The sequence below is a fragment of the Cupressus sempervirens genome, chromosome 3 (assembly GCF_028749045.1).
Source record: "Cupressus sempervirens isolate cs-2001-9-10 chromosome 3, ASM2874904v1, whole genome shotgun sequence".
NCBI lineage: Eukaryota > Viridiplantae > Streptophyta > Pinopsida > Cupressales > Cupressaceae > Cupressus > Cupressus sempervirens.
Genome location: NC_143120.1, coordinates 35,840,260 through 35,866,479, shown reverse-complemented (window position 1 = coordinate 35,866,479; position 26,220 = coordinate 35,840,260).

The following is a 26,220-nucleotide window of genomic DNA, read 5'->3' as shown; positions in this document are numbered from 1 at the left end:
TGTTGTCTATATTTAGATCAACAATCTGGAAGAAATCTGAAAATCAGATCTTAATAGTTTAATATTTTCTTATTGTTCATTTCCTATCAGCTGGATCTCTCTGTTGTTTTGAGAGTGGTCTTTGCATGGTGATTTTATAAAGGTTTTGAAATCTTCTGCATCATTTTAGGTTTTGAAATCCTCTGCATCATTAACTAATTCTTGTACTCCTTTGTATATCATAACTCAACCTTTCCTCTAGGTGCTTTTGTTACATCTTTTTGATCAAATCCTTTTCATCAATCAAACAAGTGACAGCACTTAAATCATATAAGTAGTTGTCTTACCAACAAATAGAAAGTTTGACATCAATGAAAAAATAATGATTGAAACATATTGATCATACTTGTATCAATCTATTTTCAACAATCTCCTTCTTTCAACAATCTCCCTCTTTGGCATTGATGGCAAACCAAACTGATCAACCAAACTAACTAGATTAAAATAGTAAGAACAAAAAAATACAAAAAAGAAAATAATTCCTTGTATTCAAATCTCTCCCTCTATCAACAACTTTCATCTTCTAAATAGGGTACAAAAATCCTTTGTGTCATCCTTATAACTCCCTCTAAATAACTTCTTATACCTCTCTTCTACAATTATCTCTATCTTATTAGGTAGGTGTTAGGATTTCTCCCTCTTTGTTCAATCTCCAATGTCTTGTATTTCTCCTGATCAATAACTTTTTTCCTCTTTCTTATTTTTCCCTTTGATCAGTAAATCTCTCCCTCTAGGATTAGTTTAATTCATTCTTGGATTTCTCCCTCTTTGACAATAATGCCAAAGACTTGTCACCTTGACATGCAGATATAAACTTCTTCATTTTCTTTCTCTGTCACCTTGCTTATGGCTCATTTGCAATTTTAGCTCTTTGATTACTTTAGGCAGTTCCTAAAGTAAGATCTACTGCATCAATTTGTAACATATGACATTTATCTTTTTTGATGCAGGGCATTCCTTTTGTTATTTAGATAGCCTTTGATAGGGGTATCACCCCTAGTTTAACTCTTAAATATTCATGAGCATCCTTAGGTAGATCTTTTGTGAAGATATTAGTAATTTTTTCTTTTGTGTTAACATATTCCATCTTCACCTCTTTGTCTTCAACTAATTCTCTTAGAAAATGATACTTAATTGCAATGTGCTTAGTCTTTGTGTGTATTACAGGATTCTTTGATATGTTTATAGCACTTGTATCATCACAATAAGGTATCATTGGTTCTATGATCTCTTTCTTCACACCTTTGAGTAGTTGTTTGATCATACAATATTTGTACAATTTATCACAACAACAACATATTCAACTTCAATGGTAGATTGTAAAGTGCAACTTTGTTTCTTGCTAGTCCATGTAACCAACCTCTTGCCTAAGAAAAATGCTCCTCCACTAGTGCTTTTTTGTCATCAATGTTTCTAGCTCAGTCAATATCAGCATAGGCTCTTAATTCAAATTTCTCATTTTTCTTATAGTATAGACCATATTCCTTTGTTCCTTTTAGATATCTTTTTTTTTATAGCCATCAAATGATTCTCCCAAGGATTAGTAGAGAATCTTGTAGCTATCCCTAAAGGTAATGCAATCTCAAGTCTATTTTGTACTACATATTGTAATATACCAATAATAGACCTCTATAGTGTTTGATTCACCTTAATTGAATCATCATTCTTTAACAATTTAAGTCCTGTCACCATAGGTGTACTTACTAGTTTGTAATCCTCCAATCTAAAGTTTTTACTGATATATATTTTGACTGGGTAATGTATATACCATATTTCATCTGATATACTTGCAAACCCACAAAGAATTTGATCTCCCCAAACATAGACATTTCAAATTTTTTCTTCATTTTGTTTGCAAAATCCTTACATAAAGCATCTTGACCTCCAAATATGATATCATCAATAAAAATTTTAGATAACAAAATACCTTTTCCTTTCTCTATCTTCATGTATAGATTTTTTTTATCATCATTCTTTTCAAATCCAATCTTCACAAGATACTTATGAAGTCTTTCATATCATGCTCTTGGTGCTTGTTTCAAACCATATAGATCTTTGTGTAATCTACATACCATATTCTAATTGTTGACATCAACAAATCCTTCTAACTACACTATGTAAACTTCTTCCTCTAGTATGTCATTCAAAAATTAAGATTTAACATCTATTTGATAAACTTTAAAACCTTTATATGCATAATATGAAAGAAGAGTTCTTACTCCTTCCAATCTAGCAACAAGAGAAAAAGTTTATCCATAGTCAATTCCTTCTACTTGTGCATCACCTTTGTAGACTAATCTTGTCTTGTTCCTTGTGACTTCACCATTTTCATCTAGCTTGTTTCTAAATACGCACTTGGTTCCAATCACATTTTTGTCTTCTAGTCTAGGAACTAGAGTCCATGTTTTATTTTTCTCAATTTGTTCAATCTCTTCTTTCATTTCTTTACTTCAGTCCATATCTTCCAAGGTATCTTTCACTATTTTAGGTTCTTTCATTCTTAGCAAACATGTATCATTTCTCAATTTATTTCTTATCATTGGTCTAGCATGTTTATCTCCAATAATTTGAGTAGTAGGATGATGTCCCTTGACATATTTTGACAATCTTGGTTCAACTCTAGTTTCTTCATTTGGTCTTTCAACTTTAGAGTCACTATGTACATCTTCGTCAGGTAGCTCAACATCTGTCTCATGTACACTAATCTCAAAATCAAAATATGCTTCAACTTCATTCTATATCTCAGTATCTAAATGTGGCTCAGTTCTTAAATGCAGCTCAATATTCATAGTAGGTGATTCAATAGTTACTAAAACTTGTGGTTGATTTGCAACATCATCTTTAGCAGGCATTCCTTCATAAAAGTATACAAATGATTTGTATTCTTTTCGTTCTTTCATAGCTTCAATCTCACATACTTTTGTATATTCATCAAAGTTTACATTTTCACTTTCCACAACTTTGTTAGTGTTAGTATTTAAACACTTGTGAGCCTTACTTCATATAGAATAGCCTAGGAACATACCTTCTTCACTTTTTGCATGTATTTTACCATTTCTAAAGTCTTTGAGCACATAAAATTTGCTTCCAAATACCTTAAAATATTTTACATTGGGTGAGTATCCATACCATAGTTCAAAAGGTGTTGAATGAGTACCTTTCTTGACTTGTATATAGTTGAAAGTATAGACAACTATACTTACAGCTTCTCTCTAGTATTTCAAAGTAGCATTTTTCTCCATCATGAGTGTTCTAGCATAGTCCATTACAAATTTGTTCCTTCTTTTAGCAATTCCATTTTGTGGAGAGGCTCTAGGGGTAGAAGTTTGCCTTTTGATTCCTTTGTCATTATAGAACATCTGGAACTCATTTGATGTAAATTCTCCTCCTCTGTTAGATCTCAAACATTTTAGACTTTTACTTGTTTCCTTTCAACTCTTGCTAAGTACCACTTAAACATTTGGAAAGCATAAAATTTTTGTTTTAGGAACATAACTATCATCATTCTAGAATAATCATCAACAAATAACATAATGTACTTATCTCCTTTGTAGCTTTTCACTTCAATTGTTCCACACAAGTTAGTATGAACAATCTCTCGTATTTCTTTATAGGTATGAGTTTTACTATTAAAACTTGACTTTGTCATTTTTCCTAACTGACATTGTTCGCACATTATGTTATCAAGCTTCTTCAACTTAGGAAACCTCTAACTTTCCTCATGTTACTAATACTAACCAAGTTATCAAAATTAACATGACATAACCTTTTGTTCCTTAGCTAGACATCATCAAAATTTACAATTAGACAAGTAGCATCTACTATGTCAAGAGAGAATAGATTACTTCTAGTCTGATCACCCTTTCCAATTAGTTTTCCATCAGTGTCATATATCTTAGAAATCTTGTTTTCAAACTCAACCTTACACCTGAATTGTTCAATTGTGACACACTCAATATATTATATTTAAGTCCTTCAACATAGTATGCATTTTCACATAAGATATCATCTATGAGTTTGATAGAACATTTTCCTTTTATCAAGCATGGTGCATCATTACCGATTCTTACACTATTTTCATTATAAAAATTCAAGATAATGAACTTACTTTTATCTCCAGTCATGTGATGTGAACACCCACTTTCAATGATTTACCAGTCATTCTTATTCACAAAAGTGTAGTTGCCTCATCTTCATCAGATTCATCCTTCATTGCAACATACACTACTTCATCATCATGCATCAGATTCATCTCTTGTTTCTTCTTCAACAATGTAGCATGAATTTTTGCCTTTTCCTTTGTAGTCCTTGTTGTCTTCATCTATTCTACTTTTGTACTTGTCATAACATCTATAGTCCTTCTTCTCTAGACATCTAGTAGCAATATGACCAACCTCATTATAATCCAAACAAATGATAGGTAATTTACCTTTGAATTTTCCTTTACCTTTATGGAATCTTCTTGCCAGTAGTGCTACAAGTTGTTCTAGATCCTCCTCATCTACATCACTATCACTGGACACATACTTCATCCTTTTCTTCTTCTTCTCATTGGGTTCCTTTAATGATACCTTAGCTTTGATAGAAAATTCAATATTCTCAGGTTTATAATTATCAAATTTAGATAGCTCAAAAGCAATGAGCCTACCTACTAGACCTTCAAGAGATAGATTATTCCCTAGGATACATCTCAGTTCTTGTATTGTAGAAACTCTAATAGCATATATGGGTAGTAGTGTTCTTAAAAATTTACTTAGTACAATATCATCATCTATTTTACCATTAGCTCTTCTTATTGCATTAACAACTCCTTTTATCCTTGTGACATATTGAGCAATATTTTAACCTTTTTGCATTCTCATATCATCAAACTTAACTCTGAGACTTTCAACTTTGGCTCTTAGAAAATTGGTGTCTCCTCCATAGATATTGGTTAAGGCATCCCACATTTTCTTTGCATTGTCAAGATTTTTCATATTATCAAATTCAGCATAGCTTAGGGTAGAGGCAATCTTCAACATTGCCTAGTTGTGTTCTTTCTTCTTTTTCATATCCTTGATAGTTAGGGCTCGAGTAGGGTCAACATGCTTAGTAGTGATGGTGGATTGTGCATGATCTCCAAGTCCTCCAAGGTCTAGCTTCATTAGACTTTTCCATGCAAAAAATTTATCTCTATTATGGTTCGTACTTGTCTTTTTGACATCTTGATCTTTGTGCTTCTAGTATCTTCAAACTAGTCCTCTTAAGTAGATGACTTTGATATCAATTATTGGAATTCTTTAGAATAACTGGGGGGGTGAATCAGTTATCCAAGGTCCAGATGTATAGATAAAACATTTCATAGGTTAGTGAACCCATAAAACATTTATCATTATGTATGCATCCATAAGATTATGCAATCACTTAAAACTTGTAGGTTACTGTCAAATCAATTTGCAAAAATGTAAACACAAAACATAGCAGATTTAGCAACATGCTTGATAAAATGATTTACATAGAAACCCAATTTGAAAAAAATCACCAATAACATGCTACTCCTTTTCACTCTTCTAAAGTGGTGCCTTGTATAAGGCCAACCCTATTAAAGGTTACAATACACACTATTAAATGTGACCCTATTAAAGGATTTCAATCACCCTATTAGGCATGAGCCTTGTTAGATGACTTTAGACCTTTCACTTAGAATTTCACTCTATTAAAGGATTTACAAATGACTATTAGGTCAACCTTAATCCAAAGGATTTACCCTAGACTAATAAAATTGTTAGAGAGTAATAGTAAGGCTTGATATGATAACAACTTACAACTCATTATAGATCTTTGTTTCAGTCCTCCATTATTCTTGGCTTTCACATTCTTTAGCTCTGATAGCTTGTTCACCCTTCAAGAATTCATACTCTTAAGCCTTCTTGCTTAACATGCCAATGTAGACTCTTCTCCTAGGTCACTTAAAGAAGCAATGCCCTTAACTTCTTGTCTCCTTAGGTTCTCACACATGACAACCCTTGCTTCTGACTAGCCATCCCTATAAATAGGAAATTAAGATCTTTTTTCATTCATTCTCCATCATCGAATTTAGGGTTTAAGATAGATTAGGTAGGATTCAATCAATCTACCCTTAATTCCATATCACCTCTAGAAAATTCTCCTTCAATCCTCTTTGAATTCACCTCAAAATAGTTTACCTTGAATTCTATGCCACCACCTCATCAATCTTCTCTTCTACCTAGTTCATGCAATTGAAGAAAAAATATTGTCATCTCAAATCCATCAAATTCATGCTCTTTCAAGTAATGCAACCACTCAGCATTAACTTGCTTTTGATGCTCAACACATACTATATTTCTCAACATCCTCTATGGAATAACTCAGCATGAACTAAAGTTTACTGGTGCTCGGCATCAACTAAACTTTACTTGGCACCAACTTTTTTGCTCGGCCTCCTCTAGAATGGACTTTTACTTAGCTCCAACTTATTTTGTGCTTGGCTTGCACTGACTTTTCTTGGTACCTACTATCCACTCAGTTAAGCTTTGCAGACAAACTTTCTATAACTTTTTCTTCTAAACTTTTCTTAGTGTAGCCAACCTTCTCAACCTTAAGTAGATTATCAATACACCATGTTATCACTGTCTTAACTAATTATTGTACTCCTTTGTATATCATATCTCAACCTTTTCTCTAGGTGATTTTGTTACATCTTTTTGATCAAATCCTCTTCATCAATCATATAAGTAGTTGTCTTACCAGTAAATAGCAGGTTTGACATTAGTGACAAAATAATGATTGAAACATATTGATCATACTTGTATCAATCTATTTTTAACATTCTCCTTCTTTCAATAGAACAAAGGGATGTCAATTGATATAATTTCAGATCCCTTGATACTGTTTACAGTCTCAGTTATAACACAAAAATTCTTTCAATTGATCTAGGTGGATCTTCAAGACCTTAAAAATTCAACCCACTCAGAATGCCCCAAGATTGGCACCAATGCATTGAGCATGGTGAAATGATCCTGAAACAACTAGAAGCATGTCAAAAGGAGTCTATTTTCTTGAGATATGCCTAGTCCAAGGTTTGGTTAAATAGGCATAGAAAATCTTGACAAAAAAGGTGGAAATTTGACCATCTTGAAAGTGGTCAACAATGTGTTTCAAATTAAAAAGATTGTCAAGAGCTTTCCAATGGCATTTGTTTCATCTAAAATGGAGTTCATATGTGAACATTATGATCATTTAAAGTTGGATGATAAAGCCAAGTATGATGACAATAGTATGACATCATCATGATAAGGTGTCATGATTTTCCATGATTTACCATGATTTTTAAAGATTTTTAAGAAGGTTTTTTGTTTTAAAATGACTAATGTTGTTTTAAAAAATAAAATGAATGTATAACCTTCCTATTAATAAGGACTCACTTTCTTATTTAAAAACTTAATAAGAGGCCATAATCTAACCGAGATTTCTATGTATCAGTTAGATTATAAGGGCTATTAATATTAAGAATTTACATGGGAGGTATATGGAAGATTTATTTTTCATTTAAGTGGGAGATAGTTATCAAAATTTTATTTGGTTTTACACCAAATAAGGAAAATAATTTGTGTAAAAGGTGACTTATTCTTCTCTTGAAAGGGCAATTAGTCCTTGTGGAGAAGAAGACTTGGATAAGTCTTTATAATTTTTTGAATAGGAATTGGGAGAATACTCTAGAGAATCAAGTGGTCTCATAATATTAGATAAAAACTTAGAATTCTCCTAAGAAGAATTTTCACGACCTTATGTCGTTATTGTAAAGGCTTAATGCCCATTGAGAGAGAGTTACAGTTTTATTGCCCATGTTGCTAGCAAGTTCCTATCATCGTAGTGTGGAAGTGGGAAGCAGATCATAACTCCATGGAAGTCCATGGTGATGTATGATTTTTTCTTCATAAAAATGGCATCGATCTTACAAGTTTGCAAATCCAGAGATGTAGCCAAAGTCTGGTGAACTCCAAAATCAAATCCTTTGTCTCTTGTTCTTTCTGATGCATGTTTCTTTTTACTTATTTTCTACATTTCTAAGTATTATTTTCTCAGTTCACAAGCAACATCAGTATTGATCTTCATTTTAAATTTGTATCCTAGTGAATCTTAAAATTCTATGTGATTCATAATGAGGAGTTTATAGATCATCAATCAAGATGAATAAATAGTGTTTCTTGCATGGAAGTTGACCTAGGCTAAACAATTGTTAAACATGGTCACTCTTATGACCTAATTGAGTTTTGACTTCAACAAATCTCAAAGAATTTGGAAGCCATCAAGAAGGGAAAAAGTGCATCATGTAAGTTTGGCTCATTGATTGCTTGCATTTTCTTGTATGTGCAGAACATTTTTTCCACTTTTGGTAAAGTTGTTTGGAAGACAAATAGATCACTCACCCAAAAAATAACAAAGTTTATTGATACCAATTATTGGAATTACAATAGGGAATGTAAACTCTTGGGGGTGGGGGGTGAATTAGTCCTTTTACATCCATCTCACAATTTTCATATAAATTGAAATAGCTAGCTAAACATATTTGTCTATAGCATGAAAGAAAATAACATTCAACACATATATGAAACAAGATATTTGGTTACCTAGAAACCCTCCAATGAGAAGGTAAAACTATAGAGGGGATAACACCCACAAATCTCCACTACTGCAATAATAAAGTGTATCCAATGAAGGCTACAATGTTTGATCATAAACTATGATCTACCCTATGAAAGGTCTATCATGTTAAAGGCTTACGAGATTACTAGATCTTACCCTGTTAAAAAATTTCAACATCCTGATAGAAGTTTGCTTGATTAAAGGACTTTAACTTACAATGAATTAAGCACCCTGTTAAAGGATTTACAACAACCTATTAGGACTACTCTATTATGAGATTTAACTAATTCACCTACCAAAATTTCTTAGTAATGATTCTTTGCTTAACACTCTGTTAGTAGATAACATATCACCTCTTTCTTGATATGTGCTTGATCCTCTACAATCAAATATATCACTTCTATCCTCTAACTCCTTTCCATTGTTCTCCTATAACTAGTTCTAGAATATATCTCAATTCACAACTCCTTAGTCACCATGAATAATTTGTTTGCACATGAAAAATTATCTCTTCTTGCATTCCACTCTTACATCTTTTAGGGTTTGTCTTCCTTAAGAAGATCTAGGTGACTTAGGGTTAGGTATGAATTAAAAATTGTAATTCACCCATTTTTGCACTTAAAACATCCCTTCAATTGATTGGTTGCATATACTACATATGGATCTACAATACAGATTCATCCTTATCAGCTTAGAATCATAAAATAATTTTTAAGTCGACTAAAAAATGGTTTACATAGAAGTTTGTGCCATTACAAAAAACTATGTTCAAAATTGTTTACTCGACACTTGAAGTGTCTAATGCTCGACATCCACTATATCTTCAATGTTCTAACTTGGCCTTTGAATGACTTGACATCCATTAATCACTTGGCATCTACTATTTGCTTGGCACTTTAGTGACTTGACACTAACTTGTTACTCAACACATACTATATACCTAACAAATTACACTTGGCATACACTAGTTGTTTGGTGTGAACTAAAAAAATAACTTAAGTGTGATGTCACTCATATGTCAAAACCAATTTGGGATTAACAATCTCCCCCTTTGAAATGAGAGGAATAAAACACTTGGTCATGCCTGAATAACCTTAGCCTTTGAGCATAACTCAAATAATCTCCACTAAGTACTTGGCTTACATACAAAATTTCAAAGTTTCAAAAATTCATAAAACTTATGACTCATCAGTCATAGCTCAAAATTCTATAACTCCCCTTAAGTTGATTATTTTTTCTTGATTCTAAAATTGAATACTCCTACTGAGTAGATCACTCTATTTTTGTTTAGTCTCCCCAAAAATGTATTTCCCCTTTCATGCATTCTCCCCCTTTCTTCATTCTCTCCCCCTTCATTTGTTCTCCCCCTTTTGACACTTATGATAAGTTGTACATGAATTATGTATTTTTCTAAGATTTATGGACCTCCATAATTATTTTTAGTGAATCATCACAATTGTCAAGTGCTACCTCCAAAGATTTTATCTGCATGTCTAACTCAACAACAAGGGTGACTAAGCTTTCATGTGTAAAAACATGAAGATTTTTTTTCAACAATATCTCTACATAGGCTAGTTCCTTTTGTAACACCTCCATGTGAGGGGTTAACATGGATTAGATGCTGATCATTATAACCCTAATATTTTCATCTTATGCATGTAAAGTTTCTAACTGACCTTGCGCAGATAATAAATTCCTAAAATGAGACTAACCTTGACTAGGAGATTGATGTAGAATGTTACATGTTTTCTTAAAATCTCAGTCTAGATGGTCAATATGTCTTTGCACTTCTTGTATGAATAGGAGAACATCACATATCTTGGTGTAAAGAGAGAAACTATTCTCCAACATCTTATTTACACCCTTAATCTTGGTTGCTAACTCAACCTAATGTAGTGCAATGGCACTAGATATTTGTTCATCCACCTTTCTTTTAAATTTCTTCTCAGACCATTCCATTAATTTGACATTGGAATCTAGGTCTTCCTAATTAATCTTTTCCACAATATTTTTCAATGTCTCAATGATTGGCTTGGCTTCATCAAGTTCAATGAGGATGAATGCATCAAGAAATTTATCCTTGATGTCATGAAGTGCCTTGTTTCTCCCTATCCTCCCTTTTAAGTAGTTCTTGGTGTTTCTTCCTTGCTAGAGGATCATACAATATGGTCATATTCTCTGTTGTGATTGTTGTAACATCATACTTTTGTAACTCAATCACCTCATCTAAGTTTATGTCACCATAGGATGTCACCTCATCAACTTTAGATGTGCTAGGACTTTTCCTTGATTCTTGTAATGGTGTAGCTTCAGTACTCAACCTATGAAGTGCTTGACTAGGAGTAGGAGTAGCAGTGTCTAGTAAGGTAATTGATGACTATATTTCTATCACTTTTTTTAGCTTCATAGTCAAGAATAAATCTTCATTCCTATCCTTCTCCTTTTCTTTAATTTCTACTCCACCTTGTGTTTGTGGTGTAGGTGTAGGACTAGCTTCTTGAATTTTTTGGACTAGTATCCTTTCTTTCTCAATTATTGTAATTATTGGTATTGAAACATTTTGTAGCTTGGTGCTAACATGTAAGGAAATTGTGTCCTTCCTTTGATATACTACAATAGACATTATAGGTTGCACCTTTGTAGATTGAGAGGGGTTAGTGGATGATGACTGTGTTTTCTCTCTTACAGATGCCAATTATGCCTTCTCAATCTCATCTGCACTTACCAACACATGATGACTTCATAATTATTCCTTGGTGGTGGAATTAGTCAACATATCCTCTTCTATTGGGGGATTGATGTTCTAAACATTGTTGTCAAAGACATCCTTAATCTTTACTACATCTTCTTGTGGACTAGCACTCGAAATGTGTACTTTTGGTACACTCTAGTTTTATTGCTTCTCTTCCTTAGTCATTGCCTCTATAGTTCCTTCCCCATGTACTTTGTCTTCACCTACTTCCATATGTGCCTACTCAATATCCTTTTGTGTTGTCATTCCATAGAATACCTTCTGTATTTGTATGCTTTGCTAAACAATAGGTTCAATTTTGCTCTGTAAAATGTTAAAATTTTAGTACTCTAGAACAAATCTCCCCTTATACTTGTTAATAACTTTTGTCATCTCTAATTTTTCCAAATCTAGCATCACTCTTGCAAGTGTAATCTCTCCAATGTTTCTCTCTATTGTGAGACTATATTTCCAACTTTTCTCAACTCTATCATATAGGGTCTTGGGTAGAGAGTTGGCAATCTCAATTGGAGTCATCTTAAAAGTTGCCATCATGGCATATATCAACTCTTCTACTTTATCCATATCTAACTTCCCAAGTTTATCAAACTCAACATGTGTAAATCCACTTAAGTCAGCATTATTCTTAATATCTTCACACAAGTTGTCCAAATTAGAAGAAGGATGATGAATTAACACTTTGAGTTGGTTGTTATCATCATACTCGATTCTCTCCTCATGCAATTCAACTGGGGCAATATACTTCCTTCTTTTCTTTTTCTCATGTTCATCTTCTTTTGTAAATGTGCTAACTCTCTTTCCTTTAGGCTTCTGAACTCCCTAAGTCTTCTTGGTATTAGCTCTTGTGCTAGCCCTGGTAACAGGAATTGTAGGATTCTTTTGTGAAGATTTTAAAACCTTTTTAGGTTTTCTTGTTGGTAGCTTCTTTTCTTTCCCCTTCTTCTCTTTTGTGGCAATAGGTGCTTCATTGGCTTCTTCTCCCTTGGCACCTATTAGAAACAATAGTCCACCAAGATAACTGAGAGATGGGTTGAATCAGTTATCCAATAATTAAAACATATGTCTTTATTAACAAAACTTAAACATTCAACCAAAGTAAACAACAACAATAACAAAGTGCACATAGATAATTACACTAGATATGTTGACTAGGGAAACCCTTGATAAGAGGGAAAACCCTAGTGAGAATGATGCCCACAAGATGATGTAGTAATATAAATATTCCTTGGGTAAAAGCACAAACCTATGTCACCTTTTATAAAGAAACGGGATATTAGAATGTGACAGTTCAACATTAATGACAAAAAAGTGGTATTTGTGTTTAGAATATGAAGATGATGTAAACTAATGAAATGTGTAGAATTGGACGAATTTTATGCTTATAATTTTTATAATTTTTTTGAGTAAGAATTTATTCATTTTATTTTATTTTGAAGTCCCTTTTTTAACTATAAAAAATATAGGGTGTAGTTCCTATCAAACAAGCATATGCAAATCATCTTTTTTTGTTTTGATTTGAAAATACCATATAGAGGACATGTATAGCTAGGGGGAAAAAAATAATAATTATTATTTTTGATGTATATTTTCTTTGTTATAAGTACTCAAGTTCAACCTTATAAGAATCCAACAGTTTTTTCCTCTCATCAAAACTTCTCTATCAAATCTATACCTTCTTGAAAAAAAATTACATATTCATGAAGAGGATTCTCTTCTCTAGAGATAAATATGATTTTTTAAATTTTTTGATATTAATTACTATTTTTTTTCTTTTTTGAGGGAGCATCTTCTGAAATGTTGAAATATTGACTTATAATATTTTGAGATTATAACATATTATAAGTAATCAAAACACTCAAAAATTTATATAATGATGATATTGAATCTAAGATCTATAAAAGGATATTTTTAGTTTTTGAAAAAAAAAAGAGTTTTGATAGAGAATTGAGATTTGACCAAAACATGTTTTGGTATCGTAAATAGTGACACAGATCTATGTTATTAGAGGATTAACCTGAGTCTATTACAAAATTTAGTACATAAATACCCTATTAGGAGACTTTGAATCCTTTTTAAGAGATTCTGACCCTATTAGGAGTTGTGGTATAATATATGCAAGAAGAGCCCACTGCCCAAACATGCAATTTCAACTACAAGAAGAGCTCACTGCTCAACCCAGTCTTTTACTGTTATGTTCTTTTTTCCTATGCTCTTTCCACTATCTTTTCAACTAAGAAAATCACTATTAGACCTTATAGACTAAGTCACAAACCTCAAATCTAAATACCAAATGTTAGATCACTCAACAAAACCTTGGCAATGAAGTTTCCTTCACTTCTGCACTACTCTGCTCAACTTCGCATTTTGTACTATCTACTTCTTATCAATCATTCACAATCCACATTCATACACACCATGATAAAGGAAAATTTCCTTCATTTATACCAATTCCATAAAACAATTCCCTAATTTGGCTATTAGACCTTCTTAATTAATTATTATATGATCACATTAAGAACACGTTATACTTAGTGATAACATAAATCTTCTTCCTTACAACTTGAATAACATTTCATACATGCAATATTATGATGAGTGAGCTTAGCCACATCATCACCAACATGTCTTCTCCATGTCCTCAACCTCGATCCTCAAGACACCAACTCTATTAAGAGATATAAAAAGTTTACAAAAACATGCCTCTGTAAACTCTATCTCAGAACAGACATCACCAAAACTTACATAGCTTCTAGACTTATCCTTTTTCCTTCTGAAATTAACTACATTTATTAGATACTCAAAAGTATATCCCATAACCTCAAGTGGTTATAATATTTAACTAACTATCTATACTAACTTGATCTTTCTGTTGTTCTTCTATCAGATGCCACAGAAAACTACTATGTTGACATCAATGACAAACAAAGTCATGAATCTAACATATCATCATAGTATTACTCCCCCATAGAAATATCATCAGCATTCATGCTTCCAACCAATCTTCCAACAATCTCGCCCTTTGGCATTGATGGAAACATAGATGAAAAACATCTAGTTCCAATAATACCAACAAAAGACTATTCATTTTCAAATTTAATTCATCAATCATTCTCCCCCATTGATGTACCTCAATGTGCACTATACAAAACTATTATTCTACATACTTCTCTTATGTCAAACATCTTCCTCAGCATAATTTTTTTCATGCCAAACTTCTCCCCCATTGACATCAATGTTAAAGGTTTTAGTAACCAACATCATTGCATCAAACTCTACAACAACTAATACTTACTAGCTCAAGTGTCAAAAGACATTATTCAAAAAACCATCCAACAAGAGTCCTAGATGACTCTGTCCTCACAAATACTCCCCCATATAGGAAGCATTAGCATTTAATCCAGAAAAACAATGGTGCTCTATTACCCTGGACTGATGCACTCTTGCATCTTCTAATCTGATGTAGTAAGGGGCATAACCCCAAGAATACCTCACAAATACTCAAAAGCCTCTTTGGGAAGAGGCTTAGTGAGTATATCTACAATCTACTCTTTAGTGCTCACATACTCCAATCTAATTTCCTTCTCTACAACTTTTTCTCTCAAAAAATGATACTTAATAGAAATGTGCTTAGTCCTTGAATGCAACACTAGATTCTTAGACATATTTACTGTGCTTATATTGTCACAATGTATAACTACAAGTTCACTAATTTCTATCCTTATATCCTTCAACATATGCTTCATCCAAATGACTTGATTGCAATTATTTGTTGCTACAACATACTTTTCTTCTACTATACTTTGTGATGTACAATCCTTCTTCTTGCTTAACCAAGAAACCAATCTTCCTCCAAGAAAGAAAGCTCCTCCACTAGTGCTCTTTGTATCATCCATACTATCTACCCAATCTGCATCAATTTAAGCACTTATAGTAAAATCATTAATTCTAACATACGATAATGAAAACTTAGATGTTCTCTTCAAATATCTAAATATCCTTTTTACTATTGCATAATGTGTTTCTATGGGATCAGCATTTAATCTTGCAACAATTCTAGCTACATTTGCTATATCTGGCCTTGTGTGAGTCAGATATTGCAAACCTCTGACCATAGATCTTTACTTTTTCTACTCAATAGTAGGTGTCTCATCCTTTGTAGATAACTTGTGTCTTGTTACCATAAGTGTTCCAATAGGTCACATGTTTCCAAACCAAACCTTTTCAGTAAATTCTTCAAGTACTTACTCTGAGAAATAAAGATTTCTTCTTTATTTTGTATAATCTACAATCTTGGGAAATATTTCATCTCTCCTATCATACTCATTTCAAATTCTTTCTTCATCTCTTCTACAAACTTCTCACTTTCTTCATCATTTCCTCCAAAAATGATGTCATCAAAAAATATTACCAAAATCATCAAACCATCATTAGTTTCTTTCCAATATAGATTACTATGTACCGTACCTTTTCTATATCCAAGTTTTGTCAAATTTTTGTCCAACCTTGTATACCAAGTTTTGGGTGCTTGCTTCAATCCATACAATGCTTTCCTTAGTCTACATACTATGTCCTTGTCATTTGTCAAAGGACATCCTCTAGGATGCTCAATGTACACTTCTTCTTCAAGTTCTCCATTCAAAAATGTTAACTTGACATCCATCTAATATACTTTGAATTTCTTCTATGCTATGTAGGCTAAGAATAATCTTACTACTTCTATTCTAGCTATTGGAGCATAAGTCTCCTCAAAATTTATTCCTTCTTGTTGTGAGTAGCCTTTACATACCAATCTTTCTTTTTTTCTTATAACTTCACCTTATTCATTCAGCTTGTTTCTGAATACCCATTTAGATCTTATCACATTCTTGTCTGCTAGACTGGGGACCAATTCCCATGTCTCATTCTTTACTATCTAATGCAATTCCTCTTTCATATCTTGCTTCCAATAGTCATCTTTAAACAATTCATCTACATTCTTAGGCTCAACTTGATATATTAAGAATAGTTCTTCATTTGATTTGCTTCTTCTCATCACACCTTTATCTTTTCTTCCAATAATCTACTCAGATGGGTAATTCTTTATCATATTCTTTCCTGAAGTAGTAGTTACTATCTCAACTCTTGGCTCTACTAAATGTTCTAATCTTTTTTCCTAGCTTGGCTCTCCTTTATTTTTTAAATCATTATTAGTCTCAAGAAATACCTCATCATTTCTTGGCTTAGTAACAACATCGTCATCTGAATTCTAATCAACCATTCTCTATTGTATCCTAAATTTTTCATCAATTCTCACATTTTTACTTTCTAGAATAGTCTTAGTTCTCTGATTATAACATCTATAACCTTTGCTTTTCAAAAAATAACCAAGAAACGTGCCTTCATCACTTTTAGCATCAAACTTTCCAACATCATCATCTCTTTTGATATAACACTTACTCCCAAAAATTCTAAAATACTTAACTGTAGGTGAGTGGCCAAACCATAGTTCATAAGGTGTCTTATTTATGTCTTTCCTGACTTGCACTCTATTCATTGTGTAGAACATTGTATTCATAGCTTCTCTCCAAAATTTCTTGGATACATCATTCTCTATTAACATAGCTCTAGCTACGTCTGTAACTGACTTGTTCCTTCTCACTACAACTTCATTTTGTTCAGGGGTTCTCAGAGCTGGTAGTTGTCTTTTAATTCCATTTTCTTCACAAAACATGTTAAACTCATTGGAAGTAAATTCTCCTCCTTTTTCTAATCTTAAACATTTAATCTTAATACCAAATTCATTCTCAACTCTATTCTTGAATATCTTAAATTTGTCATATGCCTCATAGTTCTCTTTAAGAAATATAATCCACACCATTCTAGAAAAATCAACTAGAATCATAAAATACCTTTCACCAGAGAATCCTTTAGTTGTTGTAGGACCATTGAGATCTATGTGTACAATCTCCAGCTTCACTATAGTCATGAACTTCTTGTTGGAAAAAATTAGTTTTGTTATGCTCAGCAAAAACACATTCCTTTCAAATTGTGTTAGTAGGCTTTACAATCTTTGGCAAATCTCTAACTGCAACACTCTGTTATTCCTCACAATACTATCAAAGTTAATATGAAAAAATCTCTTATGCCGTAACCAAATATCATCTACCTTTGCAACCAAATATGTCATTTTAGTAGAATTCAACTAAAATACATTACCTCTAGATCTGGTCCATGTTCCAATTACCTTTTCATCTTTATCTCAAATCATGCATGTCTTTTTTGTGAACTATAATTGATAACCTTTGTCTACTAGTTGTCCAACACTCAAAAGATTTTTCTTTAAACTATTAATAAAGTATACATCATCAATGTTAGGTTTTCCATCAAGAGATATAGATCTAATACCTTTAACTTTTCATGCTACATTATTTCCAACTCTAACAATTCCTTTGTCTTGACTTTTGAAGTCAAAAAACTTGTTCATGTCACCACTCATATAATGTGAACAACCACTCTCAATTATCTAATTATATTTCTTCTCAACCTTTGATATCAAAGATATCTTCTCTAGAGTTTCTTCTTTAATTGCCACAAATCCAATTTCATCATCACTAGCACTTAATGCTTGTTCATTAGAATCATTATCTTTATTTGCATGCAAAAATTCTCTATATTTTCTAATTTTGTGATCTCCCTTATACTTTTTCTCTCTTTTAGGGCACTTAGATGCATAATGACCATATTCATCACAAGTCCAACATTTAAATATTTTCTTACCTCCTTTTTCTCTTCTTACCAGAAGGGCTACTCCTTCAATCTTTCTATCTTCCTCTGATTTATTGTTGCTAGCAAAATTTCCTCTAGCACTTGTGCTCTTTGATAAATTAGGTTGAATATTTAAGGCACTAAATGTTGTCTCTATTATGGTCAATTCTCCAAACTATCTAAGTTCATTCTCAACTACTTTAAGTCTTCCAAGAAATGTCTTCTTTGTGAAATCTTTGGTACAAGATATTAACAATTGTATCATCTAAACTGCTGACCTAAATGGTGGTGTTAAAGTCTTTACTATCTTCCATATAACCTCATCATCTTCTTTGGTTCCTCCTTGAGCTATAATACCTACAATAATTTATGATATCTTGCCTATATATGTTCTTATAGATTCATCTTCCATCATTTTAGCATTTTGAAATGCACAAATCCAATGTTGTACCCTCAACTTCTTAGAATGTGCATCACCTTTAAAACAATTTTCAAAAGCTTTCCAAATCAAATGTAAAGTAGAAAGTGATTTTACCTAATTTTACTCAATTTCAAGAAGTATAGTCAATAGTGCTTCTCTAGTTCTCATGTCACACATGAAAAGATCTCTTTCTACCTCAATACAAGTTTCTAGGTCTTCTTCAGTAATGATTTTCTTTTTAGATTTTGTCAAGATCCAATATCCTAAACCCATACAAAACAAATGTGTCTTCATCTTTTCCTTTCATCTATCATAACTTTTTCCATAAAAATTTAGACACTATTTCCTAAGCATATTCACCATGGATCTCCCAAAGCTGTTAAACTTTTCTTGAAGGACCTGAGACTCTAGTACCAATTGTTATAAACAATAGTCCACCAAGATAATTGAGAAGGGGAGTGAATCAGCTATCAAATCAGTTGTCCAATAATTAATACATATATCATTATTAACTAAACTTAACCATTCAACCAAAATAAACAACAACCATAAGAAAGTGCACATAGACAATTACACTAAATGTGTTGACTATGGAAACCCTTGATCAGAGGGAAAACCCCAATGAGAATGATGCCCACAAGATTATGTACAAATATTAATAGTCCTTGTTAGAAGATGGACCCTGTTAGGAGTCTATTACAACATTTAGTACATAGAATTCCTATTAGGAGACTTTGAATCCCTATTAAGATATTTCAACCTTGTTAGGAGTTGTGGAATAATATATGCAAGAAGAGACCACTACCCAAACATGCAAGTTCAACTACAAGAAGAGCTTATTGCTAAACTAATTAATTTACTATTATGTTCCTTTTTCCTTTTCTCTTTCCTCTATCCTATCAACTAGACTAATCACTATCGAACCTTATAGACCAAGTCAAAAACCTCAAATCCAAATATCAAACCTTGGATCACTTAGCAAAATCCTAGCAATGAAGTTTCCTTCACTTCTGCATTACTCTTCTCGACTTTGCATTTGGTACTATATGTTTCTTATTGATCATTAACAATCCACATTTGCACACACCATAATGAAGGAAAATTTCCTTCCTTTATACCAAGTCCATAAAATAATTCCCTAATTTGGCTCTTAGATCTTCTCAATTAATTATTATAGGACCACAGTAATAACATGTTACACTTAGCGATAACATAAATCTTCCACCTTGAAAATTGAATAACTTTTTGTACATGTAATATTATGATGAGTGAGCTTAGCCACATCATCACCAACATGTCTTATCCATGTCCTCAACTTTGATCCTCAAGGTATCAAATCTACTAAGAGATATAACAAGTTTACTAGAAGATACATCTACAAACTCTATCTCAGACTATACATCACCAAAACTTAAATAACTTCTTCTAAACTCATCCTTTCTCCTTGTGATGTTAACTGCATATACTAGATACTTAGAAGCATCTCCCATAACCTTGGTTCATTATAATACTCAACTAATGATCTATACCAACTTGATCTTTCTATTGTTCTTTTGTCAGATACCATAGAAAACTACTATGTTGACATCAATGACAAACACAATCATGAATGTAACATATCATCATAGTAGTACTCCCCCATAGGAATATCACCAACATTCATGCTTTCAACCAATATTCCAATAGCACCTTCATCAATTTGACTTCTTCTTCTCCTTGGTCCTCACCTTGACCCTGTGTGAGAGCAAGTGGTGCTTGGGTAGGTACATCATCATCTTCATTATCTTCTTCCTCTTCATCTCCTTGTGCCCCTTCACCAAATTATTCCTTGAGTTTCTTCACAAGCTTATCCTTCTTCCTCATTAGAGAAGTTGTCTTGAAATCCATTGTTATCTTAGACTTTGCTACATCATAGTCTCCAAAAGTAGTAGCATTCTTAACTACTTCCTCTACCAATAGAGAAATGATGGCTACAGATGCCTCATCAACATTAATCTTATAAGACAATGGTCTAATCCATCTCTCTTAGAACATCAAATTGAACATATGTGAAATCGACATCAACTAGAAATAAAACATCATTAATGCTTCTCAACTAGTGATACTAGAATCCTTTGTCATTATTCCATTGATTTCTTAAAGTCTTTAAAGTAGCTAGTCATCATAGACTCAAAATTATCTCTCAGTTTCTCTATAAATTCACCAATCTACACTACAACTAACTTGTTAGTCTTCCAAGTTATTTTCCCAAATGTGGGAAAAGTATTTTGCACATAGAAAAATATGCAATTAATTATTGAACCAAATTTTCATTGTGCCCTTTTTGTTTTCCTTATGGCTCCTAAGTTTTTAGATAACTACTAGAGTTATAACTCGACAAGGTCATAAGAATGGTCTTTCTTCACTATTTTGTAATCCAAATCCATAGCCATACACAATAAACTATTTAATGTGCTATATTGAAAGAAATTATGTGCAATAATTCTCACTATAAATGTAATTAGGGGATCAGTAGTTGTATCTATGGCCATTCCTCTCTTGTTGCATAATGTCACTGTATTCTTCTCAATTGCCTCTTTTGCATCACTCCTCATTGTCTTAGATCTGTCTAGGGTTGGATACCCTATTACTCTATGAATAATCCTCTTTGTGATTTTTATAGGGCCATCCTCCAACCATACAAAATTGTCATGAATTATACTAAGAATAATCTTTATCCATTCTGTCTTGAATACATTTGGAAAATCTAGGGCATGGCTTAACATTTTCCTTTCTACAACCTTGAATTCTTCTTTCAATACTCCATTTTTATGCAATTTTCCATATAAATCTCTTATTTCCATATCTCCATTACTTCCAACCTTACAAGTGTAGCAACACCTTACATCTTGTATCATCAAAATTTATGGTGGTATCATAGATAATGCACTAGATGGATCTCCTTTATATGCAATGTTAGATATTTCCTCAAAATGTGGTTGTTTGATCTCATTACTTATCAATTGACCATTCAAGACTTCCTTTCCTTCCTTACCCATGGTAGTAGAAGAACTAGATGCCATAACAACTAACTAGGGTTTGTGAAAATTCAAATAGTGTAGCTTAGCACACAATAAATACCTTGAAAATTTTGATGATTGGTGTTGAGTAGTAGTTGAATTCATTTACAAATGCTTGAACCCTTTTCTCTAATTTTTCGTCATCTCTTTGTGCTCTCTTTAATTTTGAATAATAGAAAATGAGTCAAAAATCAACCATATAGCCCTTTGAACTTCATAATTAATGCTCAGTGCTTACACAATTGTAATCTTAGCTCTAATAGAAATTTTGACTCACTCAACTTCTATATAATTCCTACTATGCTCAATAACCACAGTGTGCTCAGTCAACACTATCACCTTTGATAGCTCAGAAACAACTAACTTTTCACTCAACAACCATAGTAAAACTTTTCATGCTCAATAACAACATGAAAAATTTAAGATTTCTTCTAAGTTCTAACCAATACTTTGCATCCTACTTTATGCATATATTATCTTTTTAGAACTCAATCCTTGGAACTAATGTATAATTGAACTTTCTAATATCAGTCCCACACATACTTCTTGATTGCCTAGTTGTGGATGTTGTGATCACCTGATCCATCAGATGAAGTGATCCCATCAAAATTTGACGTGTTGGAATCTTCCTTTTTCTTCCATGTCTTTTTCATCTACTCTCTAACTTCTTCAACATCAACCTTTCTTTTTCCTTTATTGAATTCACTGCTAGGTTTTCTTGATCTTGTTAGACAATTTTTTATTATGTGACTAGTCTTTAAACAAATAAAACATGTAGTTTGACTCAACCATCTACTATAGTCACTTCTAAAATGTGTAATAATGTAATTTTCAGCAACATGTCCATACTCTTGACAATATTGAAAACTATACCTTGTGTTGTAATCCCAATTGTAGGATCTACCAGTATGGTTTACCTTGACTTGCTTTGATGCAGGAGCATCTTGGGTTTCTTTGTAATCTTGCACATTAGTTCATTCTGCCTAGTTCCAATTGGGCTGACTTTTCTCACATTTAATTTTGGTATAGTTAATTATATTTGATGAGGGCCGACTTGTGGTTTCTCTATGTTCTAGAATTATCCATAAGCCATTTTGGCAAGTAGGGTGTTTAGGTTTAGGGTTAGGGCAGATTTTTGGGGAGAGTTCAAAAGAAAAAGAGATAGGTGGATTTAAAAAGCTGATTTGGAGATCTGGAAGTTGTACATTTGTAATTGGCCATAACCCAAAAGGCCTTATAGCTGGGCATGTATGCTGAATTTTTGATGAATCAATAAATATATCCTTGTTCTCTCTTTCCTTGGTGTTGTTCCTCATGTTTTCTTCTGTTATGTTAACTCTTGCAGGGTGGCTTGGATAGCTAGGTGTGCCTTTGGCCCTAGTTATTCATACTTTGCATACATTACTTGGTATCAGAGCTCGAAGTTCATCCTTGTGGAGATTGGATCATGTAGAACCCTGATTTGGATCTAGTTGTAGGGTGGGAGATCTATGGATTTGACCTATAACTTGTAGAGGGTTACGATCTTGCAGGAACCTGATTTGTAAAGATGGTTCATGATAGAGGAAATAATGTTGATAATGCTATATTGGATCAATTAAGACAAATTGCAGCCAAATTAGATGCTGTGGAGACAGCCCAGAGGAGAGGAGTGCATCTTGAAGATGTAAGTGATGATGAAGCAACAACACCAAACCATAATCTAGAACCTAAAGAAGATTGAGATGAGGAAAGATTGTTGCGATTATTGTCTAGGGAAAATTCAAAGCCTGCTATAGAAGTTGTTCCTTACGATGGGAAATTGGATACAAATACTGTGCTAGATTGGATCTCTGATATGGAGAAGTTCTTTGAGTATGAAAACACTCCTAATAATAGAAAGGTGAAGATTGCAGTCACTAGGCTGAAAGGTCATGCATCATTATGGTGGGAGCACTTGCAAACTAATAAACAAAGGAGAGGAAAGGAGAAGATAAGAACTTGGCCAAAGATGGTGAACAAGGTAAAGAAAAAATTCCTTCCTGTTGATTACCAAGTTAGCTTATTGAGAAAGATGCAAAATTTGAAACAAAGGGACATGACTATGAAAGAATATACTGAGGAATTCTATAGATTGGACATCAGATCTGAACATGTGGATGATGATGTTGATAAAATTGCAAGGTACATTAATAGATTGAGATCTAGAATTCAAGATGAGATAAGTTTTGTGAAGTTGGAAAGTGTGGAAGAAGCATACCAGTATGCCTTGAAGGCTGCGGAGATCTTGACAAAGAAACATGAACAAAGACAAAGAGATAGAGGTGGTAGATTCCAAAGAGGTAGAGGTAGATCTTATGGAGAAAGTAGTAGATCTGACAATTCTATGCAAGATAAAGTCAAATCTGAATGGAAGAGTGATGATAAAGGCAAGACTCAATGGAAAGGTGGTAATTCTTACAAAAGGAGGCACTAATTCTTATTAGGAAGAGGTAATTTCTATTCTAGAAGTGGATTTCATAGTAATTTTTTTAGATGTGGCAAAGAAGGGCATAGATCTTTTGAATGTAGATCCTCTGAAAGTGGACAGAATAATAGAAATTTTGTGATTCAAGAAGACATTGAAAGTTCACCAAGTGGAGCTGAGGTTGGAGAAAATCTGATGGTGAGAAGAACCTTATGCAATAAAAGTGATGAGGAACTTGTTTTAAGGAGAAGTCTTTTCAAGACAAGATGTAAGATGGCTAGAAAATGCTGCAAAGTGATCATTGACAGTGGGAGTTCTACAAATCTAGTATTAGAAGAGCTGATTACCAAGTTGTAGTTAGAGAGGCTGAAACATCCCAAACCTTATCATGTTTCATGGATCAAAGATGAGCATAAGATATTGGTAAGTGAGCAATGCCTTGTAAAATTTAAAATTGGACATTATGTTGATGAAGTTTTATGTGATATTATGCCCATGGATTGTTGTCATATTTTGTTGGGTAGACCTTGGCAATATGATAGACATGCTATACATGATGGAAGATTGAATCAATATACTCTTTGGGTGAATGGGAAGAAACAAACATTGTTTCCTTTGATTGAAGTTCAAGATGAGGTTAATTGTACTACTGTAAAGATTTGTATGGTTAATGGGAAACAATTTCAACAGGAAGTGAAGAAGAATCAAGTTTGTTTTGCCATAATTTCAAGAAATCCAAGTTTTTTCAATGAAGGCCAAGTGCAAGAAAAAAATGCTAATGGAGTGCCAGATAGTGGTGACCGAGTGACAGATGGTAGTATTGACCAAGTGCCAGAAGAAATTGCAGAATTGCTCAATGAATATAAAGACATTATTGCTGATGATCTTCCTGATGGATAACCTCTAGTAAGAAGTATAAGTCATTGTATGGATTTGATTCCTGGAGCAAGTTTGCCAAACAAAGCACCATTAAGATTGACACCTACAAAGAATGAAGAACTTAACAGACAAGTGCATCAATTTTTGCAAACAGGTTTGATCAGAGAAAGCTTGAGTCCATGTGATGTACTTGCTGTATTAGCACCTAAAAAGAATGGAGAATGTGTACTAATTCTAGAGCCATTAACAAGATAACAGTTAAATATAGGTTTCCTATGCCAAGGATGGATGACATAGTGGATTGTTTAAGTGGAGAAAAGTATTTTACCAAGATTGATATGAAGAGTGGCTATCATCAGATCAGAATCAAAGAAGGTGATGAATGGAAGACTACTTTCAAGACAAAAGATGGTTTGTATGAATGGTTGGTTATGCCTTTTGGTTTGACTAATGCACCTAGTACTTTCATGAGGTTAATGAATGAAGTTCTGAAAAGATTTTTGGGTAAGTTTGTGATTTTTTATTTGGATGATATTCTGATATTCAGTAAGACTAAGGAAGAACATCTTGAGCATATTAGACAAGTATTGCAGAGGTTGAAAGAGAAAAAGTTGTTGATTAATTTGAAAATGTGTTCTTTTATGCAAGAGGAGATTGTGTATCTAAGATTTGTGATTTCAGCTGATGGTTTGAAGATGGATCTTGAGAAGGTTAAAGAAATTTTTGAATGGCCTACACCTGAGAATGTGAGTGAGGTAAGATCATTTCATGGTTTAGATAGTTTTTATAAAAAGTTTATAAAGAATTGCAGTGCTGTTTGCAATGCTATGACTGAGACAATGAGGGGAGATAAAAAGGAATTCAAGTGGACACATGGAGCTGATAAGAGTTTTGAGACTGTGAAACAAAAGGTTGCAGAAGTACTGGTATTGGCTTTGCCTGATTTCAACAAAGTATTTCAAGTTGAATGTGATGCAAGTGGTAATGCAATAGGAGCTATATTAAGTCAAGAAGGTAAGCCTATTGCTTTCTTTAGTGAAAAGTTGAATGATGCTAGAAGGAAATATTTTGTGTATGATCAAGAATTTTATGCTATTGTTCAAGCATTGAAGAAGTGGAGACATTATTTGATGCCTAAGGACTTTGTGTTGTATATTGATCATAAAGCTTTGCAATACTTGGGAAGTCAACATAAATTGAATCAAAGACATATGAAGTGGGTTGAATATTTGTA